Source organism: Triticum aestivum, chromosome 4A (assembly GCF_018294505.1).
Source record: "Triticum aestivum cultivar Chinese Spring chromosome 4A, IWGSC CS RefSeq v2.1, whole genome shotgun sequence".
NCBI lineage: Eukaryota > Viridiplantae > Streptophyta > Magnoliopsida > Poales > Poaceae > Triticum > Triticum aestivum.
Window position 1 is genome coordinate 686,477,627 of NC_057803.1, and position 22,205 is coordinate 686,499,831.

The 22,205-nt window shown below is 48.1% G+C and overlaps 1 pseudogene; it reads right to left on the minus strand.

The window, feature by feature from the left end:
- Positions 1-20,298: 20,298 nt before the first annotated feature.
- Positions 20,299-20,912, minus strand: LOC123083135 (cortical cell-delineating protein-like; annotated as a pseudogene).
- Between the last annotated feature and the right edge of the window lie 1,293 nt (positions 20,913-22,205).

A 22,205-nucleotide genomic window follows, 5' to 3' on the forward strand; every position in this document is an offset into this window, starting at 1 on the left:
AACAAGTCACAAGGCCTGGCGTTGTCCGCCTTGAGACCGAAGATGCCATTCCGGTGAGCAACTCCTGGAACATCGAGCATCTTCGTAAGTTTTACCCATAAGGCGCGGTTGTCGGAACCTGTTCCGGCAACCACCTTTTGTACAAGTCTTGCCGCCGTTGCATGTAATCCTTTGTACAAAGCCGGGTGCAGACCCCGTGCATAAGTAAAGATAATATGCTCAGCGCATCTTGTCAATTTCATGCTTTCTATGTTTTGCATGTGTGATCTGACACTTTGTGCAGCATCTACTCCCCGGTAAGCAATAACGAGCCGTAGGGATCCATATCTTTATTTTCTCTTCTTTCTTTTCTCTCAAGAAAAGAAAGGTTCCCTCGCCCACAAGTTTGCTGGGGAGGAAAGGAGAAGACGATGGTATGGACCAGGCGTCGTTCAAGAAAGTTTCACCTCGCTGGGAAGCAAACAACAGAAAAGATAAGTTGCCAAAGTTTGAGCAGTCAGATTTTTTAAATTTTTAGGTTATCTTCCTTGAACGACCGTGCTTTGTATGGAAAATCTGTGCGCGGAGGAACCAGCTCGTAGCTAGTGGCGCCCTTACTTTGTTTCGAGTCCGCTCAACAACTTAAGTGAGCTGCGACTAGTTGTCGCGCCCTTACTTTGTTTCGAGTCTGCTCAACAACTTAACTGAGCTGCGACTAGTTGCAACAAGGTTTCTTGTCGGCAGCGGCACCGCCAGCAGGCTGCTGACGTCCCGCACTCAGCGCTCGCGGCTAAGGTGCCTGCGCCGGCAGGTCCCCTAAAAGCGTAGGGTAAAGGCATACAAAGCAAGGAGTCAAGTAAAGGGAATAACATTGCAAGCATTACCCGAAATAAAGTTATATTACAAAATAGCTTGTTGCAGATCTAACAGATCGTTTTCATAACTTGATCGACAGCGACAAGAAAAAGGAGGAAACGGGCGGCCTAGTCTGCGCGATCGCCCTCAATCCTCTTGATCCCGCTCACCTTGTCCATAATGGGTGCGACAAGGGCCTTGAGCTCCTCTAGATCGGCATCCGGCGGCAAGGTCCTGAGGACATTGGTGAGGCGGAGGCCCGGGTTGCGGAAGGCCACCTTCATCAACACCTTTTGAAGGGCTCCCGCGCAGATCTTGCGCGACTCGTCGGCCAGCTGCTTTGGGATCCTCTCCCGGAGTCGTCGGAGGGCCGTCGCCACGCCTTTGAAGAACAAGGTGACCTTGGCGCTGGGCTGGAGGCTCTCGTCGGAGGGATACCCGAGATCCGCCACCCCCAGCTGCGCCAGCTCCCTGTCGATATCCGCAGCAACATTCACCAGACTCTCCGTCCAGTGCTCCATAGTTTCCCTGAAGGCATTTTGGGTGGCGGCAACACTCTCTAGCAGCGTCTTGTCGGCCTTGATCTCCTCCCTCAAGGCCGCCTCCTGCTTCTTGGCGTTGTCCAACGTCTTGGTCAAAACGGTCAGCTTCAACTCAAGACCCGTGTTGGAGTCCTTGGCGGCGCTGAGCTCTTTGCTCTTCTCGGCGAGAGCGGCCTCCAACTGCGCCACCCTCGTCTCCAACTCCTTCTTGGCGGCCTCGGCGGCGGCGGCAGCATCCTTCGCTTGCTTGAGGGCTCCGCCAAGTCTTTCCTCACGCGCGGCAAGCTCCTCTTCGTGGGCGTCAAGATTGACCTTCCGCTGCGCCAGCTCTCCCTCCTCCGTGGATAGCTTCACAGCGGCAAGCCGCTGTTGCTCTTCAACTTTAGCCTTCTCGAGGAGGAAAGTCTTTTGCGCTTCGTCGAGTTGCTCCCGCTCCTCTGCCAAGGACCGACGAGCTTCCTGATGGAAGCCCCGGAGCTCCTCCGCGCGCTTCTCGATGTCTGCTCCCGCCTTCGCGACAAGCGCCTCGCGGGACTCCAACTTGGCTTGCCGCGCGCGGTAGAGCGACACCAGCTTCCGCAGCAGCCGCTCCTCCTCAGGCTCGTTGCTGCTGCTGCTTGGCGTGTCAACCACCATCAACCCAGCGGAGGCGAGCATTTCCCCGTCGAAGATCTCTCCCTCAACCGGCGCCCTGGAGCTTGACGCCCAGGGGAGGTTGATGAAGACGTCATCGCCGGCCTTCAAATAGACGCCTGGCTGGGGCTCCTCGGAGTTTGGCGCTGCGGCATCAGTGGACGGGTCGGCGGTAAGCGTAGCGCCTGGCGCTCCTGCGGCCTCAGGACCGTCAGTACGATCGCCAGACCCCTCGCCAGTTGCTGCGGCGGCAGCCTTGGCGGCCTCGGCACCGGCGGGATCGTCAGCGCCAGCTGCTCCTTCGGCAGCAACCTCGGTCTCCATCTGCTCCATAGCGGATGGGTCTGACAGCCGGAAAGGGGAGAGGAGTCAAGCAAAATCCAACAAGAACCCAAGGGAAGCCTTGAAGCGAAGGAATTACCTGTGCCGGGTTCTGCAGTCGTGGTCTCCGCCGTCGGGGGGCCGCTGGTGCTGTCCCTTGCCGGAGACTTCTCCCTTACCGGGAAGCCCTCCCCTGCCGGAGAGTTCTCCCTTGTCGGGGGATCCTCCCTTGACTCCTGGTGAGGCTGCTCTGCTCCTACACAAATCAACAAGCAGATATCAGCAAAGACAAGTACCCATGCGCGCCTCGCAGCGGAAAGTAAACCATATACTTACGCTGGGGGCTGCTCTAGAGGAAAGTTGCCGGGTCCGGCAAGGTTGTCTCGGGCGCTCCCCCTGCTGTCGTAGTGGGTTCATCCTCGATGACGATCACCGGGACCTTGGCTCTCTTTGCTGCTCTCTGGGCCAGAGTCCTAATGAGGAACAAGTTCAGAGAAAAGCAAGTGAGAAACAAGACAAACAGCAAGAATTGAAGAAACGCAAGTACATCAAGAGGAGCTTACTCTTCTTCTTCCTCCTCGTCGGAGCTGAACGCGGAGAAGTCGAAGTCCGGCGCGCGCCCGGCGCGAGGAGGCGGAGGAGAAGCTTCCCTTGGCCGCTTGACGGGAGCAGTGGCGGTGGTCTGAGACGACTCCACTCCGGCTGCCGGCGCGGCGTGAGCAGCGGCAGGAACTGAAGCGGTGGTCCGGCTAGACTCCGCTCCAGTTGCCGTCGCCGCATGAAGCGCTCCCGCAGCAACGGTGGTTGTCGCGGTGGAGCGCGTCACGCGGCGTGGCGACTGTTGACCCGCTTGCCGCTCCGCCACGTCACCGGCCTTGCGGAGACGCCTTCTTGGTGGGGATGGAGGCTCTGCTTGCGGCGAGCTGCCTGAAGATGAGGAGGAAGAAGAGTTGATGTTCAGCGAGCCGCTCGTATCCTTGGCGGGCTCGCTTGGCTCAGCGTCACGTCCGGCAAGCTCCTTCTTGCCGGCGGGCTCCCCTCGCTCGGCACGGCTTGCCGCCTCTGCTGCATCTGCCTCCTCCACGGTGAATCCAAATTCGCCCGCGGCCGCGGCTGCCGCCGCCTCTTCCAGCCTAGTGGCGATGAGTGCAAACTCCGCATCGGTGGTGTCGCGGGTGAGGCCATCCTTCTCGTCGGAGCGGATCGGCACTTCCACCAAGTCATCGAAGAACTGCTGCACGACGTCGTCTGCGGGCTCCTGCCAAGTTGGCACAATTCCGTGCGAGTCGCACTCCGGCATCATTGCACGGATGCGGTCGAGCGAGGAATTGTTGCACAGCGGAACGACGCCCCCCAGCAACCTGAAGACCTCGGGATGTTGGAGGTCATACTTGAACAGCTCCTGCAGCATCGCGTGGAGCTCCAGGACAGTGAAGTTGTAGTTGAGGCCCGGCCGCAGCCTCATGATATCTGCCGCATTCTTGAACTCCCAAGTGGGCCTCCCTCGTTCCTGCAGGGGGGCGATGCGGCGGCGAAGAAAGTCTGCGCCAACAGCGCCTGTAGTAAGCCCGGCAAGCCTGAGGCGCAGGATCCGGGTGACAGCAATCTTCAGCCTGTCGTCTTCCGGGGCCACGTCACTCCAATCGCTGCCGCGTGCTACTGGGTTTTTGCGCCGGGTGGTGAATGGCTGCGGGTTCTCCTCGTCAATCCAGCACCAGTCTGCTCTCCACTCCTCCCACTTGCCGCGGAATTCTCCCTCCAGATACGTTTCCTTCTTGCCGGCCCTTGAGATCCAGGCGATTCCGCTGGATAGAGGCTCTCCTCTCTCTACTCGGGGTATAAAGAAATGGCGGAAGAGAGCTACACTGGGGTGGACTCCGACAAAGTTTTCGCAGAGATGTGCGAAAACTGCCATGGTCAGAACGGCATTGGGGGTAAAGTCAAGGAGGTGGAATTCGTAGGTATTCATGATGTCGCAGAAGAACTCAGAGAAGGGCGGGCAGAGCCCGCAGTAGAAGAACAATGGGAAGAAGGGGTATCCGTTTGGGGCTTTCTTCCAAGCGGCGGCGGGGAGTACCTTCGTGCGCGGATGCGCGCGCGTCTCCGTCGACCAGAAGAGGTAGTAGTTCTCCCTCAGCTCCTTCGCGGCAAGCTTGGGGGGGGGGGGGATACGGCCCGCTCCTTCCGCAGCGCCGCGAGCCGCTGCGCCTCGGTAGACTTCACGACCTTCCCCTTGTCGGCTTTTGGAGCCGTGGCAGAAGTGGTGGAGGAGGTCGACGGCGTTGGTGGTGCTGGTGGCGATGGGGGGCGGAGCGCTGCTCTCTTTCGGCTTTGGCAAAGATGAGGGAGCGGCGGAGATTTCTGAGATTGGAAGCAGCAACTGGCAAATGGGCGAACTGCCCCTGTTTCCTCTGCTTATAAAGAGGGAGGGGGCGGACGTTTCGCATTTCCGAATAAAGAAACCACCCACGATCTCTCCCACGACGCCGCATTCAACGCGTGCCGTTCGGGGAGGGCGCGGTGGATATGGAGAGAGATACGGTGTAACCTAGGCCGCGCACGCCCGTGCCCTGTTTTGGGCCTGGCCCAACAGCGCTCGGCATCGTGTATGCCCCAGGCCCGGGGGCTCCTGTCGGTGTACTAGAGTAGGGGTACCCTAGTATCCCGAACTTGTGCACGGGCAGTCGCAGCGTCCCGCGGCAAGGCTTGCCAGGTGACCGCCAAGGTCCTCTGTGGTTCCTTTGGAGCCATTCAAGAACAAAGTATTCAAGCCAAGGAGACAAGACCCCGGCAAGAGGAGCTTGTCGGGAAGGCCAACCAAGGCACCTCAAGACCCCGGCAAGAGGAGCTTGTCGGGAAGGCCAACCAAGGCACCTCACGACCCCGGCAAGAGGAGCTTGCCGGGAAGGCCACCCAAGGCATCTCAAGGAACTTGCCGCGGCACGCCGCGCGCCCCGGCAAGGCCCGGTGAGCGACAAGCTCCCGGACGCGACAAGACAACGACCGCGGCAAGGCGCTTGCCGCGGCAAGCCACCACTCTGTGCCCGCGCTCCAGCACATCCACCAACGTGTCGCTCTGGGACCCTTCCAGGCGTGCGTGGCGGGAGGCTGTGCAGCCAGCGGTGCGCGGTGGCAAGCGGCGATGACAAGATTGCCATCGTGGCAAGTGGTGGCGTCCCTGGCGGTCCCTTTTGCACTATTTAGGCGACACAGACGGGCATTTAATGCCCTTGTCCCCTGCCGTCAGGGTTAGGTATGATACACTGTAGCAGGTAGCTGTACCTACCGCAGCACCTTTACATTTTTACCCTTGTCTACGTTGCCACCTGTCGGTGACCCCTTGAGCATATAAAAGGAGGCCCATGCGCAACGTAGAGGGGGGTTGGCTGGTTCGAGAGACACTCACGCTCGGTCTCGTTAGCTGCTGGTGTGTACTGTAGCACTCCGCGCTCCCGAGCAAGAACTCGATACAAACCACAAAGCAGGAGTAGGGTTTTACGCATCCGTGCGGCTCGAACCTGGGTAAACTGCTTGTGTGCCTCGCCTCGATCCGCTCTTTGCGCAACCTCCGCCCTCACCGAATCGAAAGGGACTCGGCCCACCGGTCCCATAGGTGTTCGTGGATCAATCCCCCGACAACGGGTATATTCATTGTGTCATGATATATTGCCAACAGCATCAGGGAGTGACAATGGTTGCTATAATGCTAAGTACTCACCATGGTACAATGCCTGACGTGAGAAGTAGTGCCAAAGGGCAAGCTAGAGCATAAATGGCGCGAGTGAGGGAAGTCCCTGCACGCTACCTGCAGAAGCATAGCCAATTGTTAATACCAACAATCAAGGGGTGCCTGAGGTAAACTCTGGCATTATAGGATAACTCTTTCTAAAACTACATTTGACATGAAGTGAAAAAGCGCAGATAGAGATAACCCAGGGTCAATGTCAATACAAACAGGTGGACATGGAGACTTAAGCAACCACTTGGATATTTTACAGTTCATTTCTATTTGTTCAGGGCGGACGGCGTGAACTCTGATTCAATCCGGGTATTCTTGTGGGAAAGTTGGCTAGAGATTTCCTGGAAAAATACCAGCCCCTTTCGGTTCATAATGAGACGGGACTTTTCTATTTTGATTCTATAGATTTATTTTGCTTAGTACTATGTACAAAAGGGACGAGCCGTATGAGATGAAAACCTCACGTACTACTGTTTTGGAACGGAGATTTTTTGAATAGAATGGAACACTGCAATTTTAACCAATTGCATAGTGTTTGAATAGAGGATGATGTCTTGCAGCAGCAGCAAACAAATAAATCAACTTTGTCAGTGGATTCGGAAGTCACACCTGCGTCAACTTGCAACTAGATCAGCACAAAATACTCACACGGTACAGCACATCTGATGGCATCTCCGTGGATTGCCCCCAATATAGCAAGCACAAATTTCATAACGGAAGGCACAAATACCTGGCCTTTCTCTGCAACTATGAACACTTCATCCAAGCTGCCACCAAGGCTCACCCTCCTCTCCTGTTTCACAACGGCAACCGGCCCGTCGGGGTCACCGTCTAGGACCCAGCAATCGTCGTCCTCCTCCTCGACGCCACCGGACTTGCCCTTCTTCACCACCACGAGATTGGAGCCCCCGGTCGGCCCTTCTTCTTCACCAAAACGCAACTTCCCGGCCACGGGGGCAGATCCGTCGCCCTCCTCCTCCTCCTCCTCGTCGGAACTAATGACCACAACGTTCGGCGCCGCGGCCCCCCTCCTTCCGCCCCCAGAATCCCTGGCTCGACCGGACGGAGGGCTCCGAGAAGCCATGAAACCCTGGGCGAGGCCGCGGTAGCCCGAGCCGTCGGCGCGCGCCATGGATCCGGCCTGGTCGGAACCTCTGGCCCGGTCCGGTCCAGGAGCAGACGCGTCGGAGATGCGGCAGATCTTGGCTCGCGGCGGCGACCGGCGGCGAGGAGAGACTCTCTCCTCCTGGTTCTTGTGGAGAGGAAAGAAAACCGACCAGCTCTGCTTCTCTGCACCTCGGCTCCTGTTCTGTACTGCTACGCCTACGCGTATGGCTGGTGTGACGGCTGCGGGACCCACCGCCTCTAATTTTTTGAAATTCGAATGCACAGAGCCCGTCGTTTTTGTAAAGGTGGTGTGGGACGGTCCACTCTTTTTTTATGGACCCTGGTAAGTGTCAAACGACAAGTCTAGTTACGTGAGAATGTCAACTTTAGTTAGCAGGCAAATTTGACAATTTTGATCTGTGGACGAAAAGATTTCACAAAATGAACTGCTTTGAAAAAAATTCCACCCAGGTGACCGTTTTGAGTGGCGCCCGACACGAAGGCGCCACACCCTACAGTGCAGCGCCCAGCTCGTAGGCGTTGCACGTCTGTCCAGCGTGGCAACCCGGGCCCCTCTCCTGGTTGTGCAGCGCCTAACTGAAAGGAGCTGCACAATGTAGTGCAACGCCTAGCTGAAAGGAGCTGCACTATTTTATATTAAAATTATTGTAACTTTTAATCCGTGTATCCAATGAAAACGTGCCTTACATGAATGTTGTGCATTTTTCTATGCTCTATGCAATGGTGGCATTTTTATCTATGTTAGGATCAATTTGCTTGATGAAAACTCTGTGGCAAAAGTGCATCATAATATAAATGACAGAATCTGTTAAAATTTGCAAACTTGGCTTGATGATATCCAATGACCTATAGCTCTTATGCATTTGCATCCTACATAAGTTTTGCACTACTAATGTGTACTTTCACACCATGCCTGTCCTTGCCATGTTAATCATCTTTAACATGTTCATTTCGTGCATCTAAGTGACTAACATGATATAAATAAACTTCTACCCCAGAAAGTTGCATTTTGTAAGATCCATAGTAATTAATCCTGGCATCATATGAATATGATCTAATTATGGAAGTTGGAAAATCGATCTTATGTCTACTTTATGTCTGATACGGGCATGGCACCATCAATTGTTAATGCTATCGAAGCTAAGCCAGTTAAGGAGAGAAGCCATTGGAAAATAATGTCATGCATGCGGTCAGATTGCATCGAGGAAACGATGGTCATGTACGTCAGTTGTGTGGATCGAGAATAAATTTTGTAATTAGCAGACCAAAAATCAATGAGTGTTGCATGCATTAGATTCAAGACGAAGAGACGTGCATGGTCCTGTACGCATAGTATGACCAGATTTGGACTATAAGAAAAACATGGCGTGGGGAGGATCATCATGGGGCAGTTTTGGTTTATTCGTGAGTTATGAGACATACAGAAAACATCAGAGTTTCGGGCGACCATATCTTGTATACCATCTATGATTTTTCTATCGTGAAAATTTACTAGCAACGGAGGGTTGATCATCACATCAACACCTACGTGCTGATGCAAGGGGATCATTATTTTTATTCATGTATTTTCATACGTGGGTGAAAATTATTCTTGGAGGTTGCGAGGAGGAACAAGTGTTGGGAACGTAGTAATTTCAAAATTTTCCTACGCACACGCAAGATCATGGTGATGCATAGCAACGAGAGGGGAGAGTGTGATCTACGTACCCTTGTAGACCGACAGCGGAAGCGTTATGACAACGCGGTTGATGTAGTCGTACGTCTTCACGGCCCGACCGATCAAGCACCGAAACTACGGCACCTTCGAGTTTTAGCACATGTTCAGCTCGATGACGATCCCCGGACTCTGATCCAGCAAAGTGTCGGGGAAGAGTTCCGTCAGCACGACGGCATGGTGACGATCTTGATGTTCTACCGTCGCAGGGCTTCGCCTAAGCACCGCTACAATATTATCGAGGAGTATGGTGGAAGGGGGCACTGCACACGGCTAACAAAACGATCACGTGGATCAACTTGTGTGTCTAGGGGTGCCCCCTGCCCCCGTATATAAAGGAGCAAGGGGAGGAGGCCGGCCGGCCCTAGGGCGTGCCAAGGAGGAGGAGTCCTCCTCCTAGTAGGAGTAGGACTCCCCTCTTTCCTACTACTAGGAGGGGGAAAGGAAGGGGGAGAGGGAGAAGGAAAGGGGGGCGCCGCCCCCCCTCTCCTAGTCCAATTCGGACCAGAGGGGGAGGGGGCGTGCGGCCCACCCTGGCCGCCCCTCTCTCTCTCCACTAGGGCCCATGAGGCCCATTACTTCTCCCGGGGGGGTTCCGGTAACCCTCCGGCACTCCGGTTTTCTCTGAAATCATCCGGAACACTTCCGGTGTCTGAATATAGCCGTCCAATATATCAATCTTTATGTCTCGACCATTTCGAGACTCCTCGTCATGTCCGTGATCACATCCGGGACTCCGAACTAACTTCGCTACATCAAAACTCATAAACTCATAATATAACTGTCATCGAAACCTTAAGCGTGCGGACCCTACGGGTTCGAGAACAATGTAGACATGACCGAGACATGTCTCCGGTCAATAACCAATAGCGGAACCTGGATGCTCATATTGGCTCCCACATATTCTACGAAGATCTTTATCGGTCAGACCACATAACAACATACGTTGTTCCCTCTGTCATCGGTATGTTACTTGCCCGAGATTCGATCGTCGGTATCTCAATACATAGTTCAATCTCGTTACCGGCAAGTCTCTTTACTCATTTCGTAATACATCATCTCGCAACTAACTCATTAGTTGCAATGCTTGCAAGGCTTATGTGATGTGCATTACCAAGAGGGCCCAGAGATACCTCTCCGACAATCGGAGTGACAAATCCTAATCTCGAAATACGCCAACTCAACATTTACCTTTGGAGACACCTATAGAGCTCCTTTATAATCACCCAATTACGTTTTGACGTTTGGTAGCACACAAAGTGTTCCTCCGGCAAACGGGAGTTGCATAATCTCATAGTTATAGGAACATGTATAAGTCATGAAGAAAGCAATAGCAACATACTAAACGATCGGGTGCTAAGCTAATGGAATGGGTCATGTCAATCACATTATTCTCCTAATATTGTGATCCCATTAATCAAATGACAACACATGTCTATGGTTAGGAAACATAACCATCTTTGATTAACGAGCTAGTCAAGTAGAAGCATACTAGTGACGTTTAGTTTGTCTATATATTCACACAAGTATTATGTTTCCGGATAATACAATCTTAGCATGAATAATAAACATTTATCATGATATAAGGAAATAAAATAATAACATTATTATTGCCTCTAGGGCATATTTCCTTCAGTCTCCCACTTGCACTAGAGTTAATAATCTAGATTACACAGTAATGATTCTAACACCCATGGAGCTTTGGTGCTGATCATGTTTTGCTCGTGGAAGAGGCTTAATCAATGGGTCTGCAACATTCAGATCTGTATGTATCTTGCGTCTCCCACCTGGACTAGATCCCGGATGGAATTGAAGCGTCTCTTGATGTGCTTGGTTCTCTTGTGAAATCTGGATTCCTTTGCCAAGGCAATTGCACCAGTATTGTCACAAAAGATTTTCATTGGACCCGATGCACTAGGTATGACACCTAAATCGGATATGAACTCCTTCATTCAGACTCCTTCATTTGCTGCTTCCGAAGCATCTATGTACTCCGCTTCACATGTAGATCCCGCCACAACGCTCTGTTTAGAACTGCACCAACTGACAGCTCCACCGTTTAATGTAAACACGTATCCGGTTTGTGATTTAGAATCGTCCGGATCAGTGTCAAAGCTTGCATCAACGTAACCATTTACGATGAGCTCTTTGTCACCTCCATATATGAGAAACATATCCTTAGTCCTTTTCAGGTATTTTAGGATGTTCTTGACCGCTGTCCAGTGATCCACTCCTGGATTACTTTGGTACCTCCCTGCTAGACTTATAGCAAGACACACATCAGGTCTGGTACACAGCATTGCATACATGATAGACCCTATGGCTGAAGCATAGGGAACATCTTTCATTTTCTCTCTATCTTCTGCATTGGTCGGGCATTGAGTCTTACTCAATTTCACACCTTGTAACACAGGAAAGAATCCTTTCTTTGCTTGATCCATTTTGAACTTCTTCAAAATTTTGTCAAGGTATGTGCTTTGTGAAAGTCCAATTAAGCGTCTTGATCTATCTCTATAGATCTTAATGCCCAATATATAAGCAACTTCACCGAGGTCTTTCATTGAAAAACTCTTATTCAAGTATCCCTTTATGCTATCCAGAAATTCTATATCATTTCTTATTAGTAATATGTCATCTACATATAATATCAGAAATACTACAGAGCTCCCACTCATTTTCTTGTAAATACAGGCTTCTCCAAAAGTTTGTACAAAACCAAATGCTTTGATCACACTATCAAAGCGTTTATTCCAACTCCGAGAGGCTTACACCAGTCCATAAATGGATCGCTGGAGCTTGCACACTTTGTTAGCTCCCTTTGGATCGACAAAACCTTCCGGCTGCATCATATACAACTCTTCTTCCAGAAATCCATTCAAGAATGCAGATTGACATCCATCTGCCATATTTCATAATCATAAAATGCGGCAATTGCTAACATGATTCGGACGGACTTAAACATCGCTACGGGTGAGAAGGTCTCATCGTAGTCAATCCCTTGAACTTGTCGAAAACCTTTTGCGACAAGTCAAGCTTTGTAGACAGTAACATTACCGTCAGCGTCAGTCTTCTTCTTGAAGATCCATTTATTCTCAATTGCTTGCCGATCTTTGGGCAAGTCAACCAAAGTCCACACTTTGTTCTCATACATGGATCCCATCTCAGATTTCATGGCTTCAAGCCATTTTGCGGAATCTGGGCTCACCATCGCTTCTCCATAGTTCGTAGGTTCATCATGATCTAGTAGCATGACTTCCAGAACAGGATTACCGTACCACTCTGGTGCGGATCTTACTCTGGTTGATCTACGAGGTTCAGTAGTATCTTGTTCTGATGTTTCATGATCATCATCATTAGCTTCCTCACTAATTGGTGTAGGTGTCACAGAAACCGGTTTCTGTGATGTACTACTTTCCAATAAGGGAGCATGTACAGTTACCTCATCAAGTTCTACTTTCCTCCCACTCACTTCTTTCGAGAGAAACTCCTTCTCTAGAAAGTTTCCGAATTTAGCAACAAAAGTCTTGCCTTCGGATCTGTGATAGAAGGTGTATCCAATAGTTTCCTTTGGATATCCTATGAAGACACATTTCTCCAATTTGGGTTCGAGCTTATCAGGTTGAAGCTTTTTCACATAAGCATCACAGCCCCAAACTTTCAGAAACGACAACTTTGGTTTCTTGCCAAACCACAGTTCATAAGGCGTCGTCTCAACGGATTTTGATGGTGCCCTATTTAACGTGAATGCGGCTGTCTTTAGAGCATAACCCCAAAATGATAGCGGTAAATCAGTAAGAGACATCATAGATCGCACCATATCAAGTAAAGTACGATTACGACGTTCGGACACACCATTACGCTGTGGTGTTCCGGGTGGCATGAGTTGCGAAACTATTCCGCATTGTTTCAAATGTACACCAAACTCGTAACTCAAATATTCTCCTCCACGATCAGATCGTAGGAATTTTATTTTCTTGTTATGATGATTTTCAACTTCACTCTGAAATTCTTTGAACTTTTCAAATGTTTCAGACTTATGTTTCATTAAGTAGATATACCCATATCTGCTTAAGTCATCTGTGAAAGTGAGAAAATAACGATATCCGCCACGAGCTTCGACATTCATCGGACCACATACATCTGTATGTATGATTTCCAAAAAATCTGTTGCTCTCTCCATAGTACCGGAGAATGGTGTTTTTGTCATCTTACCCATAAGGCACAGTTCGCAAGTACCATGTGATTCATAATCAAGTGGTTCCAAAAGTCCATCAGTATGGAGTTTCTTCATGCGCTTTATATCGATATGACCTAAACGGTAGTGCCACAAATAAGTTGCACTATCATTATCAACTCTGCATCTTTTGGCTTCAACATTATGAATATGTGTGTCACTACTATCGAGATTTAATAAGAATAGACCATTCTTCATGGGTGCATGACCATAAAAGATATTACTCATATAAATAGAACAACCATTATTCTCTGATTTAAATGAATAAACGTCTCGCATCAAACAAGATCCAGATATAATGTTCATGCTCAACGCTGGCACCAAATAACAATTATTTAGGTCTAATACTAATCCCGAAGGTAGATGTAGAGGTAGCGTGCCGACCGCGATCACATCGACTTTGGAACCATTTCCCACGCGCATCGTCACCTCGTCCTTAGCCAATCTTCGCTTAATCCGTAGTCCCTGTTTCGAGTTGCAAATGTTAGCAACAGAACCAGTATCAAATACCCAGGTGCTACTGCGAGCATTAGTAAGGTACACATCAATAACATGTATATCGCATATACCTTTGTTCACCTTGCCATCCTTCTTATCCACCAAATACTTGGGGCAGTTCCGCTTCCAGTGACCAGTCTGCTTGCAGTAGAAGCACTCAGTTTCAGGCTTAGGTCCAGATTTGGGTTTCTTCTCTTGAGCAATAACTTGCTTGCTGTTCTTTTTGAAGTTCCCCTTCTTCTTCCCTTTGCCCTTTTTCTTGAAACTAGTGGTCTTGTTGATCATCAACACTTGGTGCTCCTTCTTGATTTCTACCTCCGCAGCTTTCAGCATTGCGAAGAGCTCGGGAATAGTCTTATTCATCCCTTGCATATTATAGTTCATCACGAAGCTCTTGTAGCTAGGTGGCAGTGATTGGAGAATTCTGTCAATGACGCAATCATCTGGAAGATTAACTCCCAATTGAATCAAGTGATTATTATACCCAGACATTTTGAGTATATGCTCACTGACAGAACTGTTCTTCTCCATCTTGCAGCTATAGAACTTATTGGAGACTTCATATCTCTCAATCCGGGCATTTGCTTGAAATATTAACTTCAACTCCTGGAACATCTCATATGCTCCATGACGTTCAAAACGTCGTTGAAGTCCCGATTCTAAGCCGTAAAGCATGGCACACTGAACTATCGAGTAGTCATCAGTTTTGCTCTGCCAGATGTTCATAACATCTGGTGTTGCTCCAGCAGCAGCCCTGGCACCCAGCGGTGCTTCCAGTACATAATTCTTCTGTGCAGCAATGAGGATAATCCTCAAGTTACGGACCTAGTCCGTGTAATTGCTACCATCATCTTTCAACTTTGCTTTCTCAAGGAACGCATTAAAATTCAACGGAACAACACCACGGGCCATCTATCTACAATCAAACATAAACAATCAAGATACTATCAGGTACTAAGTTCATGATAAATTTAAGTTCAATTAATCATATTACTAAAGAACTCCCACTTAGATAGACATCCCTCTAATCCTCTAAGTGATTACGTGATCCAAATCAACTTACCATGTCCGATCATCACGTGAGATGGAGTAGTTTCATTGGTGAACATCACTATGTTGATCATATCTACTATATGATTCACGCTCGACCTTTCGGTCTCCGTGTTTTGAGGCCATATTTGTGTATGCTTGGCTCATTAAGTATAACCTGAGTATTCTGCGTGTGCAACTGTTTTGCACCCGTTGTATTTGAACATAGAGCCTATCACACCCGATCATCACGTGGTGTCTCAGCACGAAGAACTTTTGCAACGGTGCATACTCAGGGAGAACACTACTTGATAATTAGTGAGAGATCATCTTAAAATGCTACCGTCAAACAAAGCAAGATAAGATGTATAAAAGATAAACATCACGTGCAATCAATATAAGTGATATGATATGGCCATCATCATCTTGTGCTTGTGATCTCCATCTTCGAAGCACCGTCATGATCACCATTGTCACCGGCGTGACACCTTGATTATCATTGTAGCATCGTTGTCGTCTCGCCAATCTTATGCTTTCACGACTATCGCTACTGCTTAGTGATAAAGTAAAGCATTACAGCGCAATTGCATTGCATACAATAAAGCGACAACCATATGGCTCCTGCCAGTTGCCGATAAATTAGTTACAAAACATGATCATCTCATACAATAAAATTTAGCATCGTGTCTTGATCATATCACATCACAACATGCCCTGCACAAACAAGTTAGACGTCCTCTACTTTGTTGTTGCAAGTTTTACGTGGCTGCTACGGGCTTAGCAAGAACCGTTCTTACCTACGCATCAAAACCACAATGATAGTTTGTCAAGTTGGTGCTGTTTTAACCTTCGCAAGGACCGGGCATAGCCACACTTGGTTCAACTAAAGTTGGAGAAACTGACACCCGCTAGCCACCTTTGTGCAAAGCGCGTCGGGAGAACCGGTCTCGCGTAAGCGTAGCGAAATGTCGGTCCGGGCCGCTTTGTCCAACAATACCGAACCAAAGTATGACATGCTGGTAAGCAGTATGACTTATATCGCCCACAACTCACTTGTGTTCTTCTCGTGCATATAACATCAACGCATAAAACTTAGGCTCGGATGCCACTGTTGGGAACGTAGTAATTTCAAAATTTTCCTACGCACACGCAAGATCATGGTGATGCATAGCAACGAGAGGGGAGAGTGTGATCCACATACCACCGACAGCGGAAGCGTTATGACAACGCGGTTGATGTAGTCGTACGTCTTCACGGCCCGACCGATCAAGCACCGAAACTACGGCACCTCCGAGTTTTAGCACACGTTCAGCTCGATGACGATCCCCGAACTCCGATCCAGCAAAGTGTCGGGGAAGAGTTCCATCAGCACGACGGCGTGGTGACGATCTTGATGTTCTACCGTCGCAGGGCTTCGCCTAAGCACCGCTACAATATTATCGAGGAGTATGGTGGAAGGGGGCACCGCACACGGCTAAGAAAACGATCACGTGGATCAACTTGTGTGTCTAGGGGTGCCCCCTGCCCCCGTATATAAAGGAGCAAGGGGAGGAGGCCGGCCGGCCCTAGGGTGCGCCAAGGAGGAGTCCTCCTCCTAGTAGGAGTAGGACTCCCCTCTTTCCTACTCCTACTAGGAGGGGGAAAGGAAGGGGGAGAGGGAGAAGGAAAGGGGGGCGCCGCCCCCCCCCCTCTCCTAGTCCAATTCGGACCAGAGGGGGAGGGGGCGCGCGGCCCACCCTGGCCGCCTCTCTCTCTCTCTCCACTAGGGCCCATGAGGCCCATTACTTCTCCCGGGGGGTTCTGGTAACCCTCCGACACTCTGGTTTTCTTCGAAATCATCCGGAACACTTCCGGTGTCCGAATATAGCCATCCAATATATCAATCTTTATGTCTCGACCATTTCGAGACTCCTCGTCATGTCCGTGATCACATCCGAGACTCCGAACTAACTTCGGTACATCAAAACTCATAAACTCATAATATAACTGTCATCGAAACCTTAAGCGTGCGGACCCTACGGGTTCGAGAACAATGTAGACATGACCGAGACATGTCTCCGGTCAATAACCAATAGCGGAACCTGGATGCTCATATTGGCTCCCACATATTCTACAAAGATCTTTATCGGTCAGACCGCATAACAACATACGTTGTTCCCTTTGTCATCGGTATGTTACTTGCCCGAGATTCGATCGTCGGTATCTCAATACCTAGTTCAATCTCGTTACCGGCAAGTCTCTTTACTCATTTCGTAATACATCATCTCACAACTAACTCATTAGTTGCAATGCTTGCAAGGCTTATGTGATGTGCATTATCGAGAGGGCCCAGAGATACCCCTCCGACAATCGGAGTGACAAATCCTAATATCGAAATACGCCAACTCAACATTTACCTTTGGAGACACCTGTAGAGCTCCTTTATAATCACCCAGTTACGTTGTGACGTTTGGTAGCACACAAAGTGTTCCTCCGGCAAATGGGAGTTGCATAATCTCATAGTTATAGGAACATGTATAAGTCATGAAGAAAGCAATAACAACATACTAAACGATCGGGTGCTAAGCTAATGGAATGGGTCATGTCAATCACATCATTCTCCTAATAATGTGATCCCGTTAATCAAATGACAACACATGTCTATGGTTAGGAAACATAACCATCTTTGATTAACGAGCTAGTCAAGTAGAGGCATACTAGTGACGTTTAGTTTGTCTATGTATTCACACAAGTATTATGTTTCCGGATAATACAATCTTAGCATAAATAATAAACATTTATCATGATATAAGGAAATAAAATAATAACATTATTATTGCCTCTAGGGCATATTTCCTTCAACAAGGAGACAGACTGTTGATCAAGCATCGCCGTGAAAGATCGGGCCATCCACACGCACAAACTAGCGTCTCGCTAGTCCGTGCCTCATCAATGTTCATGGCATTTTCGTACCCACTAAATATTTGCATCACTATGTTGTTGGGACACTAAAGTACCTAAGGCAATATTCTACTAGATTAACACGTTAATTTCACCAAGTCACTGGATGTCAATAGAACTTTGCATTTTGTAAAGATATATACTTATATACTCTTAAAATTTAACACTTATAATGTTTGTTGTCAGTAGCAAGAGCACATGTTCTTTGATTTGACCTCAGCTTTTAGGCTACTGAAAAAAGTTGTAGTTGCTTGTATTGCGTACTACTATATATATAGGGTATAAGGTCGGTACAGAGTGAGTCGGTTTGAACTTGATAGCTTAGGACACCCTAGTGCTAACCAGGATGACAAAACAGAGTTGGCAGGAAAACTAGTTGTTTGTGCTACTAGCTGGAAGTCAGAAGGCTTATCTTACTAGAATAATGAAAAACAAAGTTTAGCTAGCAGGAAAACTAAACCAATCTGCACAAAATTCTAAATGGAAAACATATCAAGTTCATGCCAAGGGGTTTGGTAAAACTCAAGATATGAACATGTTTTGTGAAAACACGTGTGGTATACTGAAAGTAGACATAGAGATGCTCAAATTCATATATAAAGTTATTCCATATGAAGCACGGTTGATTTACTATGCATTTTACAAAATGCGAAGTTCTCTTGACATCGAGGGACTTGGTGAAATTCATAAGTGTTAATCTGGTAGAATATTGCCTTAGGTACTTTAGTGTCTCAAAAACATAGTGATGCAAATATTTATGGGTATGAAAATTACATGGAAATAAAGTAGACATAAGATTTTCCAACTTTCATAGTTAGATCATATTCATATGATGCCAGGATTAATTACTATGGATCTTACAAAATGCAACTTTCTGTAACAGAAGTTCATTTATATCATGTCAGTCACTTACATGCAAGAAATGAACATGTTAAAGATGATTAACATGGCAAGGATAGGCATGGCATGAATGTACACATTATGTAGTGCAAAACTCATGTAGGATGCAAATGCATAAGAGCTATAGGTCAATGGATATCATCATGCCAAGTTTGTAAGTTTTAACAGATTCTGTCAGTTATATTATGATGCACTTTTTCCACAGAGTTTTCATCAAGAAAATTGATCCTAACATAGATAAAAATGCCACCATTGCGTAGAACATAGAAAAATGCACAACATTGATATAAGGCACGTTTTCATCGGATACGGATTAAAAGTTATAACGGTTTTAATATAAGATAGTGCAGCTCCTTTCAGCTAGGCGCTGCACTACACTGTGCAGCTCCTTTCAGCTAGGCGCTGCACAACCAGGAGTGGGGCCCGGGGTGCCACGCTGGACAGACTTGCAACGCCTGCGAGCTAGGCGCTGCACCGTAGGGTGTGGCGCCTTCGTGTTGGGTGCCACTCAAAACGGTCAGCTAAGTGAATTTTTTTGCAACGCAGTTTATTTTGTGAAATGTTTTCGTTCACAGGTCAAAATTGTCAAATTTGCCTAGTTAGCAAGCATGAGAGCTTCGTGATTCAATTTATTTCTTAACAGAAACTTGTCATGTGTCACTGCAATTTGCCATCCTTGCGTGACTAGAACTGCCATAAAAAACGCCAGGGCCGGTGCCATGCACCTGGCATGTGGTACTTATCATTTAGGTTTTTTATTGGAACGGTCATTCTAATGCTGCGTTTGGATGATTGAATGGAAGGCCTTCATATGGAATTGGTCTCATTTCCAATTCAGCAAGGAAACTGTAATGGACATGAATATGAATTCGCTTGTTTGGATGCTAACTAATTGAATTGGCTCATGAAATCTCAGTTAAATTTCAAGACCAAAGCATGTTGGATGGCAAATTATGAAATTGGATAGTGCTTTGTTTTATATGCATCAAATTAAAATATGTATAATATGTGACTATGATTGAATGATTATATAGCAATGTGTGACTATAATTCAAGACTACAACCTAAAATACCTTATGAAGTTACCCCGCAAAAAAGCACCATATGAAGTTCACAATTTTTTTCCACCATCTCATTACCATTTAACAATAACATCCAACATGCAAACGATAAATCTATGGTTAGTTGATTACAAAAGATAAATCTGTGAAAGGAAAAGGAACAAGTTAGCATGGATCCAGTGAAGGGGGAGAAGAATATGGCATGAGGTCCACTATGGGCATGGGAGGAGATGGGTTGTCACAACCAGAGATGGGCGAGACAGAAGGCCTGCATCGGCCGGAGGAATTTCGGAGAAAAAAGAACATCAGGCCCGATCTCATGGAAAATATTTTGTCTCCGCTTGCAAAATTTCTAACTTGTGCCCCCCCCCCCCCCCCCCCCCCTCCCCCAAATTCCAACTTCCAAAGGGATAACTGGAGATTAGTGGTATAGGAGATTTCCTCAGCCAGCCACGCCTGCGCGTGGCCTCACTGTGTTTGCGGCAAATTGATGTAAACAGATAACTATTAGTACAATTGTTTTTCATCATTTTACATATATTTAAACACCTATTTACACATTTGTTTTGGCATGGCTCCCGCAGTAACGTGTGAGGCGTCATCTAGTTCTTTTTTTTGCGGGGTAAGGCGTCATCTAGTTTTCAAAAATGAAGAAGCTACAATGTGTATGTGCGCGCGCGCGTCTAGATCAGTACTTGTGTTTCAGAAAGAAAACAAAAGGGCAATTAACTAGAGCAATATTTATTGCTCACTGATGATATATATCAATACGAAGAGCACATGGTTGTTCGCCAAAAAACAAAAAGAGTAGTGCTGGTTACAACGATTCAAATGCGGACACGAAAATAACAACGACGTACGGACCAAAAGCAAATCTTATTGGGCGGCGCCCGTGCAGTTGCAACAGTACGCGTTCGTTAATGGGCTGGGCAAGTGAACTCGGACGGGCACGTCTTGCCGCAGTGGTTGAGGAGGAGGCTGATGTCCACGGGCACGTCGAGGTGGATGCCGAGGACGTTGGCCCTGACGGCGGTGCAGAGGCAGACGGCGGCGTCAAGGTCGACCAACCCGTGGAGCAGCGGGCAGCACTCGTCGCGCGCCGGCACGCCAACCTTGAGGCCGAGCAGGCCGCCGAGAACGTTGGCGCACGCCCTCAGCTTTAGCGCGTCGATGGAGCACTGCCCGCCGTGGCCGTGCGCTCCTCCTCCATGGTATGGCGTCGGAACGACAACGGGCGGCGTCGGCACGACGACTGGCGGCTGGCAGTAGGGTCCGCACCGTGCGTGGCGACCGCGGAGAGGAGGCTCAGGGCGACGAAGGTAGCAGCTCTGGATGCCATCGTGAGCGTGTGCTTGAGTAGGATATGTAGCTAGTGCTTTGGGTTTGGGATGCATGAGAGCTTGGAGAGAGTGGTGTATTTATAGCCGGGTGATATGCATGGATGCGTGGTGCATGGGATCAAGCTGTTCGGCGTAATAGCTTAGGTATGTAGGACGAGACTTGCCTGCTTCTCGGCGTGCGCCCATCCGTGCTCCCGCATACGTGGCATGATTTGATTGGAACAAAATAAGGCCCGTTCCCACTCCCTTAAAATCAGGAGGGGAAATGATTAGATTAGAAAGAGAAAAAGAAAAAGACAGCCGTAAGATGGAGTGGATGCACGGATGGGAGCATGGGAGGGAGCAGGCAAGCCGAATCCAGGTATGTATGCATGATCGATCGTCATACATGGCCATGTGCGATTCGATCGGCTTCGAGACTGCTAGGTTGTCCTCTGCGTGTATCATTTGTTTGATACGGCGGGATTTTAGCATGATCACGGACTGATGGTTTTGGAATATTATTCCTGAAGATACGGCAACAAGTTGAGCAATGCTCTTGCATGTTCATCCATGTTAAGCCAACCTTTGTGATGCTACACAGCATATTTTAGATTAAAAAGGACAAGATTATGTAAGCAAGTTGAGGAATAAGGTGTGAGCGCTTGGACTTTGTTAGCGATGCGCGCGGGGCGCAGTGGACAAGGAAATAATAATCAGAAACACCTAAAAATCAGACGTTAGACATGATAAATCTGACATTTTTCATGGCAACTTATATTGCATGATGATGGCAAATTTAACTTGCAAGCACAGTAATTTTTGAAAAAAACGAACTGAAGAGGATTTGCCATGCTCGCCAACTAAACTTGCCAGAGAACATAATTTACGATGAAAAATGTTTGATTTATCATGATAAAAAAATCTGACATCAGATTTATAGTGGAGGCCATAATAATATGGACACACATAGCCACCATACCGGAATGTAAGCCGACATCGAAGTTTATGCTACCTCCATGTGAGACCAATACTGAACCGGCTAGAACGATGTTATCTTTGATAGTACCATCAATATGATGGGGACTCTGCAGGTACATTCTTTGATAGTCATCTGGTTAATTATCAAATGGTAGAAATTAATCAGGTGCTAATGACTGTCATTTTGATATGATAGTGAGAACTTTGGCTGAGTTTTTCTTTCTAGGGAAACTTTTTCATAGAATAAGCTAGACGGCTTAATTTGTGTGTGTCCTAGCTAGGTCTCAAGTGCTCAGTGTGTCGGTCTATTTTTTCCTCTAAAACCCAACCTT